The 16493-nt window shown below is 43.6% G+C and overlaps 1 protein-coding gene across 9 annotated transcripts in view; it reads left to right on the forward strand.

Annotated features, from left to right (window-relative positions):
• The window catches only part of ATXN1 (ataxin 1), a 212334-nt gene that overhangs the window by 100653 nt on the left and 95188 nt on the right, over nucleotides 1-16493 (forward strand). For 4 of the 9 annotated variants that reach the window (XM_055705407.1, XM_055705406.1, XM_027799158.2 and 1 more), the window contains one exon: nucleotides 5427-5517. The exons of 4 other annotated variants lie outside the window; for them this stretch is intronic. The gene's annotated coding sequence lies outside the window, so the exon portion shown is untranslated. Of the gene's footprint in view, nucleotides 1-746; nucleotides 889-5426; nucleotides 5518-16493 lie in introns of all 9 variants that reach the window. One more of the 9 variants, XM_055705408.1, reaches the window with a different exon arrangement.

Here is a 16493-nt window from a genome sequence, read left to right on the forward strand (position 1 = left end):
AGTTCTGCTTGTGAGTGAGAGGATTTGGGTAAACTTGTTGCTCAGCATGGCACTTGCATCAGGTTGCAGCTACATTCCCTTGTACTGCGTTTATTTTTTCTGTAGTCAAGAGACATTCACCAGATGGAGGAATGGAGCTCTCCAGCCAGAGACCTTACCATGAGACTTTGGTAGAATACTCTTGGTTTGGCTTAGTTTCATTTCCTCTCCAGTTGGAGGAAGGTTTCCATTTTCCTTGCTGCTTCTTTGATCTTGCCTAACTCTTTAGGGTTACTAGGAAAGCCTGCTGACCTGTGCTTGCATGCATTTTGGTGCTTTCCATATATATATTTACCTTTCCAGTGGAAGAAAAAGTTTAGCTTGGTTTGTATAATAGACCTATATAATGGGTGAATGCAGAAGACAAGACAAGAATGTTTGCAGAGCTTGTTTGTTTGATTCAGATAGATGAGAGCCAGGAAGTCCAACTTAATACAGTAGTCAGCAACTTAAAGCTGTGTCTAGATGGGGGGAAAAAAATGCACAGGCTTTCTTTATAATACAGCTCTCAGCATGGTCACAAAGACACGGCGGTAATGGTTCATGCTCTCCCAGTGTAGATGTAGTCTGTTACGGTAAAAGTCAGGTATTTCTATATTTACTGTTAGAAATAGGTGGAGCTTGTTGATGTTTGAAGACACCTGAACAAGACGAAGTTTGTGTCATACAGTACGATGGGGCTTAGATCCCTGACTTTTATCTTTCAGCTTTCAGAAAGTCTCAGCAGTGCTTTAAGACCCTTTGAAGACTTGTTCCCAGCTCCCTGGTTTCTAGTGGAGGGCCTGAGAGATCAGACCATCTGTAGGTCTGCTCTGCCCATGCATTTGGAGGCTGCCTGCCTGCTGCTCTGTAAGAGTCTTCTGGGGTTTAAATCATTCCTGCCAACGTATGCTTTGCCTCTTGTTGTGGGGAGGAGAGTAAGTAGTAAGCACCAAGGCCACAAGTGAAGTTTGTGCTGATAGGAAGGTGCCATCCCACAAAGGGAAAGATCCCATGTAAACAGGACCTGTTTTGCATTTTTCTTCTTTTCTCTGCTTGTACACCTTTCTTATAATCTGAGAGATCTGGCATTGGTCTTGAAAGGATGCTCTGCAAAGCATGGATTTGGAATGTTCCATGGGAGAATCTGCCTGCCTCTCTTTCAATAAAATTAAGAAATTAGACCTTTCGCTTCTATTTTGGAAGTATTACACAAAGAGAAAGCAACTTTACAACTCCTCTCTCTGTCATGCCATAAAACTGGGTGGTAGTAACCTTTGGGGAAAAAACGTATAATACCTCATTTGCTCTTTTCTTCTGAGGCTCAGCAGCAGCGGTGGTCCCCTCTGCAGCAGATTTCAGGCGCGCAACTGGCACCCTAGAAAAGGAAAAACACTTGAGTAATTTGCATAGTGGATCAGAATCCAGCCTGCCTAGCTGCCAGAGCAAAGACCACAAACTTTCACATTTGAGTCATCTGCTGAAAACCTACATACTTTTGTGAAGAAGGAACTAAATGTTTATTTTAAAGTAATCTTATTTGCTTTGTTGTAGGTGAATCATCTGACTCTTAAATGGTGAAGGTTATGTATCAACAGGATTTTCTTGCTGGCTTTCAGTGTCTGCTGAACTGCAATGATCGGAGTTGACCTTGCTTCCAGTCATAAGAACAATTGTTTGATTCTAGTGTGAATATCAATGTTTGTGCCTATAGAAACCAATCAACACTTCCTTCTAATTTTTGTAAATAGGCTGTGACTGTGACACTTGGATTTCCTGTCTCTTGCATATCTGAATCAAAAAAATCTCTGCACATAATGATGTCTTGACTTCTGCATTCACCATCTATTGTGCTGTTAATAGGCAGAGTCTTTATTACAGTCTGTATTTCTCCTGTTGAGCTATGTCCAGACATCACTGGAGGCTATAATCTTCTTTTATTTTTATTCTACACCATAGATTTGTTTAAGGGACTTTCTCAGTTATAACTGTAGGAAATAGCAAGTGATTTAAGAAAAGCTGGTTGAACTGCCAACAATCAACCTCGCACAACTTTTAGCATTTTCCCAAGATAATCTTTTAAAGTGACATTTTTTCCAACTTGGTAGCAGTTTCCTATTGATTGTTCTTCCTTTTTACATTTTAATGTGAATGATTTAGGTTGTCTTGATAACAAGATACAAACCCTTGCATTTTTGTACCTTTTTTTAAAAAAAATTGGCCAGCTGTGTCATCGAGTAGCTGTGTAGCACCTTCAAAATTGGGTGTGGATATTTGGAATTGGGCTGTAGAGTTGCCCTGGTATTGGGTATCTGCCTTCTCATTTGCAGGAAGATTTGTCCAGCGTCAGTCAGTTTATAAACTCTGAAATGGCTCATTTTGTACCTACACAGCAGGAGCTCATTAGGTGGTGCTGCACTGAGCATACTGTATGTCAAAGCTGAAGGACTTGCTTTGATACCGCTCGATGTGTCTCCCTAGGAGTGCTGTGGACCTAAGCGTAGGAAGGCAGAGGGAGGAGATGTCCTCCTGCGTTTTCAGCAAAGCTCTTGGTTGCCCAGACAGGGTGGAGCAGGAGGTGATGGAGAGAAAATACAGGCTATGGGACATGTGCTCAGGAGAAATGTTGGGGAACATGGAACTGTCTGAACAAGGAGATGTGGGGGCAATTCTGGCTCAAATCACTAAGTGTGGGGACAGCATTTTGGAGCCATTGTGATGGGATTGTTATTAAGATGAGGTCCCAGGAGGAAACTGGGGTGAAGAGTCTGATGAGGGAAGCAGCAGAAGCCACAGAAGGAAAGGTCAGAGGGAAATTTCTGTTCTGTACATTGAGATGGAGTTTGTGACTCCTGAGGCTGCAGTTGGGTGCTGCTTGTCCCGTCTGGTGTGAAGATAGAAGATCATTGCACCTCTGTTTGTTATAGTCCAAGCACTTGATACAGCCTCACAGCCCTACTGAAACAGCAGATTGAACTATGCAGGTGCTGTCCGTCTGGGTCAGTGCAAAAACCCTGGTGTGAAACCACACAGTTTAGCTTAAACTGCTGCTAAGTCTGTTCCAAGTGTGTAACTTTGCACTGAAGTGGATGAGGAGCATTCATGCAGTTTGTACAAGCAGCTCAGTGGTGAAGTAATCTCCAAGAGGGTGCAGCAAGTGTCTTGCTGGCAGTAGTACCTCGTGTGAGCGTATCTCCTCCTACCTGTTCATATCCCTTAGTCTTACTGTTCTTGTGCTGTCAGCGTGAATCTGCGAATGCACACTGCGTGTCTTAACCCTGCAGTTCTGGTTCACATGAGGTCCAGTCCTCTGCTCCTGCTCGCAGTAATGTTAGTGCCTCCAGTGGAAGAGGTCTGTTTGTTTCCATTTGAAAGTTTCAGCCCTGGTAATGATTTTGCTCTGGTTTTATGTGCACATGTCCTCTTCTGGGTCTGCCTGTGTCAGCACAAGCTTCGACATGCTCACTGCACCTCCCCTTGGAAATGACCCTCTGTAGGTCTGCTCTGGGGTGGAGCGAGTTCTCCCCAGCTGTTGGAGGCAAAACTGGGTTAGCATAAAAGAGCATGAAGAGTAGTTTGTAGCCGCTCCGGTTTATTTTCACCATAACGGATTACAAAACGCTTTTACACCAGACTGCTAGCACTTCTGAAGGGAGACAGTCATCACAGGAAGAGGGGCAGCTGGTGCCAAGCATGTGTGTGGGAGGAAAACCTCATCGAGTGGCGTAGCTGTGTTTGGAAGGGACCTTTGTCCACAACCTAAGTCTCTGAGTCTCAGTTCAGTCTGTGCAATGGGGAAAAATCCTTCTTACAGGGATGTTGCGAGCATGTGCTAATTTTAGTATATCAGGCAGTTAGGTAATAGGGTGACAGCCAGAAAATAACCCATAAGGAAATAGCTTGTTCTGTTTTTAAAGCATGGGTTTTAGGACCAATTTTAATAGTGAGAATGAAGCAAACTACTGAGTGTTGCTTATTCAGTAACACCAACTCTACTATACCACGAATGGCACCATTTCCTGTGAAAAAAACCCCTATGTGATCATAAACTTAAGAAAGAAGATGAGGTGTTGAACAATTGGCCATATTTCTGGTATTTCCTTGTCTTTAAGTTTTTGACTTAACATTCTTGCCATGTCTGTGTATGCATGTGTAACGAACTGTTTGTGACCAAGTTTGCAGTTGCTCAGTACTTTCTATCAAAAGATGTTAAGCATTTTAAAGAGGGCTTAAAGGACATTAAAGCATTTTACACTTCTGCCAGCATGCTTTCTTAAGCAGATTTCTGTCTCTGAAAGTGCTTACCTCTGGTTGCTGAAAATGACTGCATCTTTAACTCAAGGAGACAAAGGGGAAATGTTTTTTATGTCTTAAGTCTTCTAAATCTGATTGATAGAAAGTCATTCTTGGTCCAGGTCTCCCTGATAAGTCATTTCCCTATATTTGTAAGTCCTTGCATAGCAACAGGTGAGTGAGAGATACAAAAAAATAAGGCTGTGAAACCACAGATGATGTCAGCAAGGAAATAGAGCTGGGTTAACTCTCATAACTAGGCTTAAATCGTTTTGAAAATGACACCATTTGAAATTGTCTGTGTTGCTTGCTTGCACAGTGTTCAAGGAGTTGAGTGTCTTACTGTATAGCAGAGGAAATGGGTACACTGACAAGTAAAAAACAAAATTATCACAGCACCTGTTGGTCACTTCCCGGGGTGCTGAATAGGTATTGCTCCAGCTGATTTCAGAGTTACGAGGATTCAGCAACTCTGAAACCCAAACATGCAGCATTTCAAGGCGCAGAAAGAAGTTGACATGAGAAAACGTTGGTCTTGGCAAGTTTTGCCACAGAGTAAATGACGTGTGAACTCCCCCTGTAAGAGCGACTCCTTAGTAACTGCCCTTGTGTGTGCTATTAGGCCAGTGGATGTGTGGTGAACGAGGCGGCTCACCACCCTGCCTGGAAGGAGTTGCCCTTCTGTGTTTACTCAGGTCTGAGATCTGGCGGTCTGGGCAGCTGCTGCAGAGCCTGTCGGTCCATGCACCCAGCTGCCTTGTTTCTCAACCCATCTTGCTGCTCTTGCTCTGGCTTCACGAGATTGTCTCTGTCTGTAGCACAGGTAGAGCAAGCACAGTGATGGGAAATGGCTTGGGCTTTTTCTTTTCTTGAGGAGGTAAAGATGCTGTGCCTTGTCCAGGCAGTCTGAATAGTTTTTGTTGTTGGGGCCATGTGTTTAGTAATTTGACTTTGCTGTTAATCTGTTTTATTCAGTCAGAGGCATACCACAGACCTATTTTTTGATCAGGCAGCATTCATGTGCTGTAATAATTCAAAAGCAGCGTTCACAGATTAGCGTGAAATGCCTGTTGCTCACTTCTGTACATGCGTGTCTTGCCCTTGCCTTCCCTTAGGTACAGCTTACTCTGCAAGCTGTAAACTCCATGGAGCAGGTGCTGCACAGCAGGATCCAGGTTTCATCGTGTTTTCTGGACATGCCGTAATGTAAGTAAGGATACTTTGTCTTGCTGAGTAATTAGAATGGTTCACAGTAGCTGAACTTGCAGTGTTTCCTGTGTGCGGGCTGGTGCAGAAAGGGATTTTTCTTTCCAGGCTGAGAGAGGGCTTTGCAAGTGTTCTCCAGGTCACAGCAGCAGCTGGGTGTTTGGGTGCTGGACAAAGATATAATTTGGAAATAGCTTCAAAGTTTAGAGATGGCCCTTTGTGGACTAACACTCCCAGATGAGTTAAGTGGGGGAAGTTCACACCTCTCAGTGCTGTTGTTTCAGTCTGCCAGGCTGCAGACTCGGCGAGAGTGCAGCACGCAGATTTTTGTAGTAAGAGCTTTTGTTGCTCCCAGAAGTGCTAGAAACTTAATTGCTTTCAAAGGCAAGCCCGGAATCTGGAGGACCCAGTACAACCTGCTGAGAGAACATAAATCATGAGATACTATCAGGTTTCTGTGCTTGGGCTTGCGTGGAGTGAGTTTGCTTTGTGAGCGAATGCCTTTGGAATACACTGGTATGTGGGTTTTTTGTTGATTCTTAGACATAGCAGTAATTGTTGTTGGTGTTGTTAATGGGCATCTATGTTCTGCTCTGTAGTTACTGTTCATGTTTACTAAAAAGTGTGCAGACAAAAAGAAATACTTGTTCTGCCGTGAAATCATGAAAGCATTTCTACGTTTAAATGGATTGACAGCCGTCATCCAGGTGGTTCCCAGCCATTGTCCCTTCAAATATGCATGGAGAGAGAGTTGGCCAGTTGTCGTTTGACCACTGCTGTTTATCTTTGCTTAGAGACAGCACTTAAAATGCCAGTATTTACTTTTTTTACGCTAGTTTGCCAGCCACTTTTGTCCCTAGCCAAATGAACCGTGATGGCAACTGTGAAGAAACTGCCTTTTGTGGATAAGGAATAACATTTTCAAATGTCCTTACATAGCGTGGTTCCCGAGTTTTATTTTCCAGAGTAGCTCTTGTGAAAATCTGTGGAGCTGGTCCTTAAGTTGGTCTGGGTGGGGGCTGGGTTTTTTTCTCCACAACCCAGTTTTCCCCATTGCCTTAAATACTTAGTTTATAGGCTTTCCATTGATAGGAATACTCTTTTGATATATTTTGCATGGAAACTAAAGCAGGAAAAGGTTTCAAGTTAAGCCAGCCAAATAATCTTAGGTCTTTTGATCAGTTTCCATTTGTATTAAACCAGTAACCTGACCTATTAGACGTTGTTTGAAAGGAAGTTCAGTGTTTAAAGAAGATAAACATACCAGTTGACATTCAATATGCCTTCTCAAGTCACCAGCAGAAACTGCGCCGAACCTTGTTGGCAGAAGTGCCTTCTGCAAAGGGTTCCTAAAAACACCTCCCCAGCTCTTGGATTCGTTTCTGAAATGCTCTGGCACTGCCGTGGGTCTGGTGCCAGTGCTGGACACTTGGTCCCGCTCCAGTTGGAGCTGAAGAAGGGCTCAGTTTTAAGACCTCTAGGACGCCTTTGTGTCCAGAAGAAACCGAACACGGGAGTAATGTGTCATCCAGACTGTGGTATTCCTAGAAATTGATGAATATGCTGTTTTAATTTGAGGAGCTTATATAGCTGAAGTTAGAGATACTAGTGCTTAGAAGCAAGAGATCTGCAGCTCTTAAGACTGCCTGGTGCACAAACAAGCAAAGATCTACATTGCTTTGAGGTGCTGACAGTTATCACAGCTTTGTGCAGACACACCTTTGCTGGTACTGACAAAACACAAATACCAGTTTCCCATCACTGTGCTCTCCTTGGCTGGTGTACAGCTTAAAATGGTATACCTTCACAACTTCAGCACAGAAAACGGAAACAAGGGGTCAACATCGACAGTGGTCTCTTATCAAATGGTTGATTTTAAATGCTTTGAGTAAAGACAGTATTTTAAAAATAAATTAGATCTATTATTTGAAAATTGGACATTTAATGTGTTGCATCACTCTCACTCCAGGACACTCGGCTGAAGTTGCACTGGATGCAAAGGCAGACTTTGGTCCTGATGGGGACAGTAGCAAATGAAGGAAAAATAGTATTTTCTTTCTGCAACAGTGAGTTCCTCCAAACATCATAGATAACTGAAAAGTCTGTTTTCAAAACAGCTCTGACCCTATATGCAAATAAAATTTCTGTGATTTCAGCTTTTGCTAGAAAACATATCTATTATGCTTCTGTGTGACAAAGCACTGGCATATTAAGAACCAAGTGCTTCCTAAAGAAACTAATTTGAAATCCAGGGTAGGTCACAAGTGAAAAGACATTGAGACTCGCCCGAATCCGCATCATTGTCCTGGTTTTGGCTGGGATGGAGTTAATTTTCTTAGTAGCTGGTGCAGTGCTGTGTTTTGGCTTTGGTGTGAGAATAATGTTGATAGCACACCGATGTTTTTAGTTGTTGCCAGGTCCCCTTCTCCTTCCTTTTCATTGTAACTGCTACTATTATTATTGGTTTTGTTTTATTTTATTTCAGTTATTAAATTGTTCTTACCTCAGCCCTTGAGTTTTACATTCCTTTCCGATTTTCATCCCCATCCTTCTGAGTGAGGGGTTTGTGAGCGAGCGGCTCCGTGGTACTTAGTTACCGCCTGGGGTTGAACCACAACAGTCGTGGACCACCATGTATTTCAATCCGACTGTCAGTAACAGCCTACCTGCCCATAAAAGTTTCACATTAAGATAAAGAGTGTATTGACAGATTTCAATGTATCTTATCTCATAAGACTACAGATTGACTGTTGGGAAAAAAAGTGTGACAATTAGGCACTGCAGGGGCAAAAATAGTGTTCCCAGCTGCTGTTAGCACTGCATTTAATCTCAGTACTTTTTGCCATCTGCTATTCAAGCACTGCAGACTGTTAGGAGAGTGGGAGACGGCACTGGCTTTGGGTAGCTTTCAGAAGAGCTGAGCAGATTCTTTGATTTGCCGTGGTCAAACATCCTGATTGCCACAGTGTCACTCAAGTTGCCTTTTTGACTTGGTGACTGAAGTCTGTTGGGAATCCTTCTAATGAAGTGGTGTGCAGCCTTCTTGAATTAAAAGTTAGAGTGGCTCTGCTCGCCACATGCTGCAGTGGTGGCACAGTGGCAGCGCTGACCAAAGTCTCTGCAGTGGGTGCGTATCTGCTACTTATATGTGTTCTGCTGGACGTTACCCCTGTGCCTAAGGACAGCAAGGCAGGCCCCACAGTGGGCATGCAGCACAACCAAGGCCTTTGCCAGCTGGAATATTTTCTCCTCCAACTCATCTGTTATGTTTCTGTTGGAACATGCAAGGTGCTGTAATGATTTGGGTGACTTTTTTTTTAGCCTATGACCTGTGTTTGTATCATTGCAGGCTCTGAATAGTTTTATCAGTTCTGGTTTGCTTTGTGCCTTACCTGGGGTAGGTGGTTGTCTCTTGCATCTTCATCAAGCACGAAACTCACAAGCATTGCTTGGTAACAATGCCAGGTAAACTCGCCTTGCCACTGTTACAATTCTCAGTCTTCTGAAAAGCCAGTAGATGGGGTCTGTGCAATGCCTGTGCAATACCACTGCACTTCTCAATCCAAAGATCTTTGGATTCCAACTTAAATTTTTTCATTTTTGTTGCAGAGAGGTTTGTTGTTGGGTTTTTTTCTGTTAGGGGTGGCCTTCCACATGGATCACAAAATTAAGCATCCCTGAGCAGAAACACCCAAAATTCTTGATTGATACTTAGGCATTAAATACTCTGAGCATGATCTACTGTGCACCTTGCAATACAGTTAGGTCTTTGAAATGTGGGTATGAGTTTTAACATAAGCTTTTTTCCTTCTCTCTCTCTGTCTTTTTTTTTTTTTTTTTTTTTTTTAATTAACTAGTCATGAACTAGGAATGTACTGGATAACTGAAAATTACCACAGACTTCTGCTTAACTTGAGGTTCCAGTATTAGGTACAGATGCCATTGGGCCAACTATGAAATTCACTTCCTCTGTTTGTGTCTCCAAGCCCAGCATCTAAGAGTAAATGTCTGTTTGTATGCGTAATTCTGTTGTTTATAGATATGAAAATTGAATTTGCTAGCAGTGTAAATTAAAATATTTTGCTGTTGTTAATAATGTTAATAATGGTTGTGTAAATAATAATGATTAAATTCAGGCTGTAGAAAGGGTTGCTGTCACATCGCGGAGTGGATTTCATGCCTATAGGTCAGTTATGGTAGACTTGAAATAGGAAAAAATGTGAAAAAGGAGATGAGTGTGTTTGGGACAAGAGGGTCCTGAATTGTCTTCTTCAGGGGAAGGTCACAGCAAAGCAGAGCATGAACCAACATGGAAATAAGCTGGCCCAAGGTCATTTATGCCATTCAAAATGAAACAGTCTAGAGATTAGGTAGGTCTTGGCTGCTTATACCTGATCTGTGATGGAGAAACCTTCAAACGATTTGGTAATAATTAACCAAGGGAACTCTGCTAGAACACGATCTGTGTCTGACATGTATGCATGTAAAGAGGGAGTATCTCCCCAAGAAATAAGTTAAAATTAGAAGACTGTATCAGAATTCAGTTATCTTCAGAGAAGAAGTATGAGTGCTGATGGCCAAGACCTACAGCTTAAGTTTCCCAAGAGATTTTGGGAAGAAATGACGTGCATACACACGTACACTCTCCTCCAAGCTATTAATGCAGTTGCAGGAATGTAAAAATCTGCAAATAGCAGAGTAGCCTCGATTAATTAAAAAGAAAAGTTTAATAGTGGAGTATGACAGTCCTGAAGGCACCGGTTTCGCTTGAGCCTGTGATGAAAGGGGCAAATAACACAAACCTGTTACCTAGCACTGCCTTTCAGATGAGACCCCGACTAGACGTGTTTTAATCTGGTGTGGTAGTGTGCCCAAAATACTCTGAGCGTTTAGCAGTTGCACAAATGATTCACTTTCCTAGCAGTCTGATTTTGTATTATAGCAGAGTCTGTTTCCCCTCTGTCTTTAATGTGCAATTCTGCTGAGTGTGCCATTCACGTGGGTTGCCTTGGGCAGACTGCAGGTCAGCTTTTGAATGTAGAATTCATGAAACTTAAGTATTTTGTGTACAGTTAACGGCAGTTGTGCAAGCACAAAGGCTTCGCTTTATCAGCAGATGTGGTCTAGGTTTACATTTATGTGCACACGAAATTCTTACGTTTATTGCAGCTGAAGGAAAAAAATCAGGAGCTTGGTGCAGTCTTTTAACAATCTGCTTTGGTAGCTGGCCAGTCCACTTACCCTTGCATGAAGCACATGCTAGGGTGGTTCTTTCTTACATTAACTCTTTGAAGCTGGGAAACGGGGATAATTCACATGACGTGGGAAGGGAGGGGAAAAAATTAAAATAAATGCAAGATTAGCAAAAACTTTGTACTCACCTTGCACCAAGCCAGGAAGGGATTTGTGTACGGTGGGAGTGATTAGGAGGTAATGTTTGCTGGACTGCTGTGGCGGACAAAGGATATTTGAGAAGGTGTTCCAGCTCTGCTGGAGGCGGCAGGGGTAGCAGAGGGCAGCCTTTCCTCTTGGAAAAGACAGCTGCTGGGTTGGGCACTTTTTGGTTAGTTGCTGGCTGTTGTTTGCCATAGCTCAGCTGTTTCCCATGTGACATGGTTGCATTTCCTCACGTCTTGCCCAAGCTGGTGCTGGTGTTTGGAGCAGAAGGCACTTGGCCAGCATTGCTCCTGTCTGGTTAAGGCTTTTTTTTGTTTCTTTGTTAGTTTGTTTTTGTTTGGTTTGTTTTGTTGGACTGGAAAGAGCTGGGGAGGAATCATAGCCGTGCATGGAGAAATGGTGTTGAGAGGAGTGCAGAGGGAAGGCCACATATCCCAACTTCCCAAGTGCAGAGCTTCTTTGTAGCGCCTCAGCTTGGCCCAGCCAGGTGCCCATGATGCGGTGGTGAGCTAAGAGTGGGCTGGGACTTCCTTGCAAAGTGATTAATGCAATCTCCAAATGCTATAAGGGGGAGTCATTCCTGAGCAGTGGTGGGAGTTTTTTTTCCCAGGGTTAAGCACTGTGCTGTTCTCCTTTAAACCAGAGAGATGAGAGTCCGGCAGAGGGATATGAAAAATAGATTAGCTTAAATTGAAACATGGCATCTGGAACACCTCAAACTTTGGCAGACCTCGAGATAATACTTCAAAGTTGTTCAGCCCCACAAGGTACGGTATAATTTTCTGTTTGGTGAACATATTACTCTGGAACTGGAGTCAGTCTTGGGGCTTCCCTGTGCTGGGCACTGTCACTCTAGCTACAAGTTAGCTCCTGGCTGAGCTGACTGAGCTTGCATGCTCTGAGCTGCATACATGCCTGTTCTCCATCTCCACAAATATTTAGCAGTAAACATTTACCCTGAATTGGTTTTACCACATTGAGCAACAAAGTGTAAATATACCCGAGCCTTACTGAACTAACTGTCTTTGCTCTCCTGAAATGCTCTTTCATATTTGAAAACCATTAAAGCCAAAGCAATGTCAATATTCTTTGTTTCATGACAGCGTGAAAAGAGCATGGCATCCTAATTAACCTGCAATTCAGATGTATGCAGGGACACTTGGAAAGCGCTGGGCTCCCTCAGCTCACTGCAGTTTGGCAAGTATCTGTCTCACTTCCTTGATCGGATCTGGCCACTGAAGAGAATTTAGCACATTATCTGTCATTCTGGCATTGATGAGGTGATTCCCCAAGTTTTCCAAGGGCAGTGAGTGCCTGTAATTGTCACCATAGTACGTGGACCTGCTGCTTTGAGAAAGCAAGTCAGCCTAGTTCAGTTTGCTTAGCCACGTGAGTCTGGAGCTCATTCTGAAATACAATTAATATATGCCTGCATATAGGTAGGATTGTAGGTTGTAAGACTACTAATTGGTTTCAGTGTTGTTTGCTGCTTGAATATTGGGGGTTTTGTTGTCTAAGGTAAAAAGAACATAATTATTTTTAGCTTATAATGAAAACCACATTTCTCTTAAATGTCTTGATATGAAGTAATTTAAACTAAATTTCTGCACAAATAATTTCCAAGAGATTGGCTGTCAAGTATGATAAAAAAAAATCTGTACTCTTGCAGGGACCCAATAAGACTTTGCAAATTTAGATTTATTTTCAACGTTAAATGTGGTTGAAGATGTCATTTTTTAAACAGCACTTTTAGAAGTAGTTAGCTTGAAAGTATAGCAATTCAAAGCACAGAGGGAATGATTTTGAAGTGTAAAGTCTTGAAACACAACGCAGAGGTTGACAGTTTCACTACAATTAGAAGCAAGGCAGGCACAACTCCCACTTCTGAAAACTTTCCTATCGCACTGCTTCCTCTCTTGGCCTAGAAAACCTCAAAAAAAACCCAACCCTTTGAGTGGCTTTGCTTATTGACTTAGCATAGTTATACTCAATAGCATTAGGAGACAGAGCAGAAAGGGCTGCCAAATCTGTCTGTAAAGAATAATCTTTACAGAAAGCTTCACAGAGGTATTTTTTTCACATGCTTTCAGTCTCCTGAGAGTGCTGCTTTTTTTGAGGAAAGCAAGTTTTAGGGTGTTTTTTTTTTATTTTATTTTTTTAACAAGGCTTGTTTTGTTAGGAAACCACTCCCTTCTGCTTCTGCATTTAGACTCTCTGCTAATTGCCTTTTGGTCGATGACATTTTCCATGAATTGCCACATTCTCCCACACTGTTACAACTTCACACTGATTATGTTATGTTATGTGGCACTTCTGCCTGCTGTCTTTGGGAGGAGTGACTGAGAGAAGGATATGGTGTACCTGGGAAATTGCAATTCATTGCTTTCGGAGTGAAGTTTGCTGGAACCGAGTTTTGTAGCTGCTGAGACACGGCAGAGGCTGTTCCTCCCAGGCTGAGCTAGGTGGCAAGGGTAGGTGGGATCAAGAGGGTACCCTGTTACTGTGTCAGTTTAAGCACCGCTCTGCTATGTGCTGATGCTGAGGGGTTTGCATCAGAAGTCATGACAAGGTGGTGTGTGGTGTGTCAGGCTGATATTTTTCATCCTAGTTGCACACTGTAGTGGGAAGCCAACCCCAAACCCTGGTGCCAGAGAGGGTGTGGGAAGGGGCAGTCATCGTGGACACTTCTGTCTCACTGAGCCCCTTGGGGTGCCCACCGAGCCCAAACTGCAAGCCTGTGTTTCTCCCAGGGCCTGGGGACAGCTCAGGTTTGTTGTTAGCCCAGCTCTGTCCTCTGCAGCAAAACCTCCCAGAGCTGCATGTAAGATCATTGCTGATTGAAGCTCCAGTGCTGCCGACACGAGGACTGGATGTAGCAGGGTTGTTCAGCACAGCTAATCCACTTAAACCGTGGAGCTCATCTGCTGATCTGCGGGGTGACGGCACTCCTAGTTGGGGTGGCTAAAGAGGCTTTGGCTTGGGCTAGCACTTCAGGGCAATCAAAACCTGCAGCTAGAGCTGAGCATATGGTTATAGTAAGTTGGCCCTGACTCAAACAAACATGGTTAAAAGTGAGAGGTTAGGTGGGATAACCTTCTCTACTTAAGCCTTGTCTTAGCTCATGGAGCTGATCAAGACATTCAAGTGCTTTTCCAATCTAACTGCTTTGATCGAAGGTAGGGCTTACTTGGCCTGTGAACTGGGATGAGCTTTGCCAGTAAAAGCCTGATTTTTTAACTAGGATAATTACATCCACAGTGCTAGCAGGTAAGGTTTCTGCTTTAATCGTATCACTGCACATAGTCTTTTACAGGTAGAAAACCTGTGATTTCTGACGTAATAAGCGTGGTTGGGTCCCACCTACGCTGTGGCTATTGGCAGCGGTGCAGGATGAACAGCTGGTGGTGTAACAGGATCTCTGAGTACATTAGTCTGTTGTCCAGCCTGTGACATGAGGGTTTTCACCTCAAAGTGGTGGTTAAAAAATTCAGGTCCATCCAACATGCCAGCAGCAGTGCCAGCTGCAGGCAATCTCAGCGTGGCCTTTTCTGCCACGTGATGGTTGGCAGGGATGGCTGCAGCCCACCAGAGCAGGCAGTGGTCACTGCTCCTGCCCTGCTGCTGTTTATTCTGGATAAAACCTTTGTTTATTCAGCCTTACCCTTTTTTGTAGTTGAGGGGAAAGGGAGGGGGAGTATGAGGAGCAGCGTGCAGTACATGTACACTGCTGAGTCCTCTACTATCCCTCCTGCAGTACTAGAAGGCGTCTGCAGAGGCTAAAACTTGGTTTCCTTTTGCGAAAAGGGCTCATAATGTTCCCACAGACCAAATTCTTTTCTGCTGCTAATCCTTGCTTGATGCAGGGAGGTGGAAACGGGAGTGCTGTGGGTCCAGTTGATTCTGGTCCCACTGCAAGCCGATGAAACCAGGGACCACTCTCATGCCACCCATGCAGCCGAAAGAGGCAGAAATGAAGGCAGGGCTCTTAACTCTCTCTGAATTTCAGGAAAGGCCGAAACTGGTCTGTTGGAATGAGGTGAGAACCAGGAAACAGGAGGACCTGTGTTGCATAGCTTTGAGCAGGTCAGTTATCTCTTCTCCAGTGAAATTCCCCTTTGCATAAGGTATGAATAATAATATCAACTTACCTTGCAGGGGTGTTACGGAGTATGCAGTTAATTTTTCTTTTTTTTTTTTTTTTTTTTTACAATGTTTGTAATATCTAAAACCCTAAATGAGTGCAAAGTATTATTGGGATTTAATTTTATTGAGGGTTAAACATTGGTGACGTGCCCAGCTGAGCATTCACTGGCAGCAAGCTAGGCAATTGACCAGCAGCAAGCGTGTTTGGCAGCAAGCAATGGACAAAAAAGGAAAACAGGGCTAACTTATTCCAGTCCTATGTATTTTTTTTCTCTCTTAGCACCATACGTTTCCCATGAAGCAGATGGAGGTGATCAAAATATCAAATTGGAATTCTGTATTTTAATAGACTTGAATTTTACTGTATAAAAGGCAAATAAAGGTTAAGGGCATGAAGATTTGTCTTGTAGGAGGGTGAGAGAGTGGAAGTGCCTCCAGGCATGCCCTGAATGGCCCTTAAACAATGGCTTTTGGAAGAGTAGTTAGGTGGCTGATTTTGCACTGGGGTGGGGGGTGTGTGGGGGGTAGCATGCCAAGGGTGCTGGTTCCTGCACGTTTCATGCTGTTGCTGATGAAGGTTCTGCAGTGGACTAAAACCATGGAGGGAAATCACTTGAACAAGGTTGGTGCCTTGTGGCAGCAGCACAAGACAGGGGATGTGCAGGAGCTGGGTGTGTGTAGGGGCTCTGTGTGCAGGCGCGCGTGTTGGGGGTTGCTCCCGAGTTTGAAACATGAGTCAGTGCCAGACTCCAGCGTGTTTCTGTGTTAGAGCCTCTGAGTGTAAGAGAGGGAGAGACAGTATGTGTGATTTCTCCAGCTTACTCTTAATTTCGCATGAAATAGGGGCTTCCCAGTGGTGGGGTTACTCCAAGTGCGATCGCACCAGCAGGTCTCGCGTTGCACCTCGGCATGTGTGTGCCTCACATGCATTTTGTTACAGCCTGCTCATTCTTGTTAATTTTTATTAGGTGTGAAATGCAAAGGCTTGTCCTAATTACCACTGGTAGATGATAACACAACTGAATAACAATCTTCTGATAATCAGGGTTAACTTCTGCCCTTGGATAATTACATGCCAGGATCACTGAAACTGGTGTATTCCTGGTAGAGAGGCAAAATATGTCCCACACTTGCTGTATGCGTTAATTCAACTCTGTAACGGTGTCCTGAGGGACAGGGGCAAAGGTCAGCAAAGCAGAAAAGGATCTTTCCAGTGTCTTTTTTTAAGCTTTAGGCCAAAGTCTGCATCCTACCCTTGTTCTCACTGCATTTGAAAACATTGCCTGGCCCTGGATTTTCTCAAGGTTTGCTTTCTTCCCCAAGTCTAAAAGCTGGCATGGTCACTTACCCAAACACAGTGACAGCATCAGCTCCACAGTTAACTTCTTATTTAGTGGTGTTTCTGAAAATGACAGTTGCTGCATGAAAACAAATGG

Source organism: Falco cherrug, chromosome 3, assembly GCF_023634085.1.
Source record: "Falco cherrug isolate bFalChe1 chromosome 3, bFalChe1.pri, whole genome shotgun sequence".
Lineage (NCBI taxonomy): Eukaryota > Metazoa > Chordata > Aves > Falconiformes > Falconidae > Falco > Falco cherrug.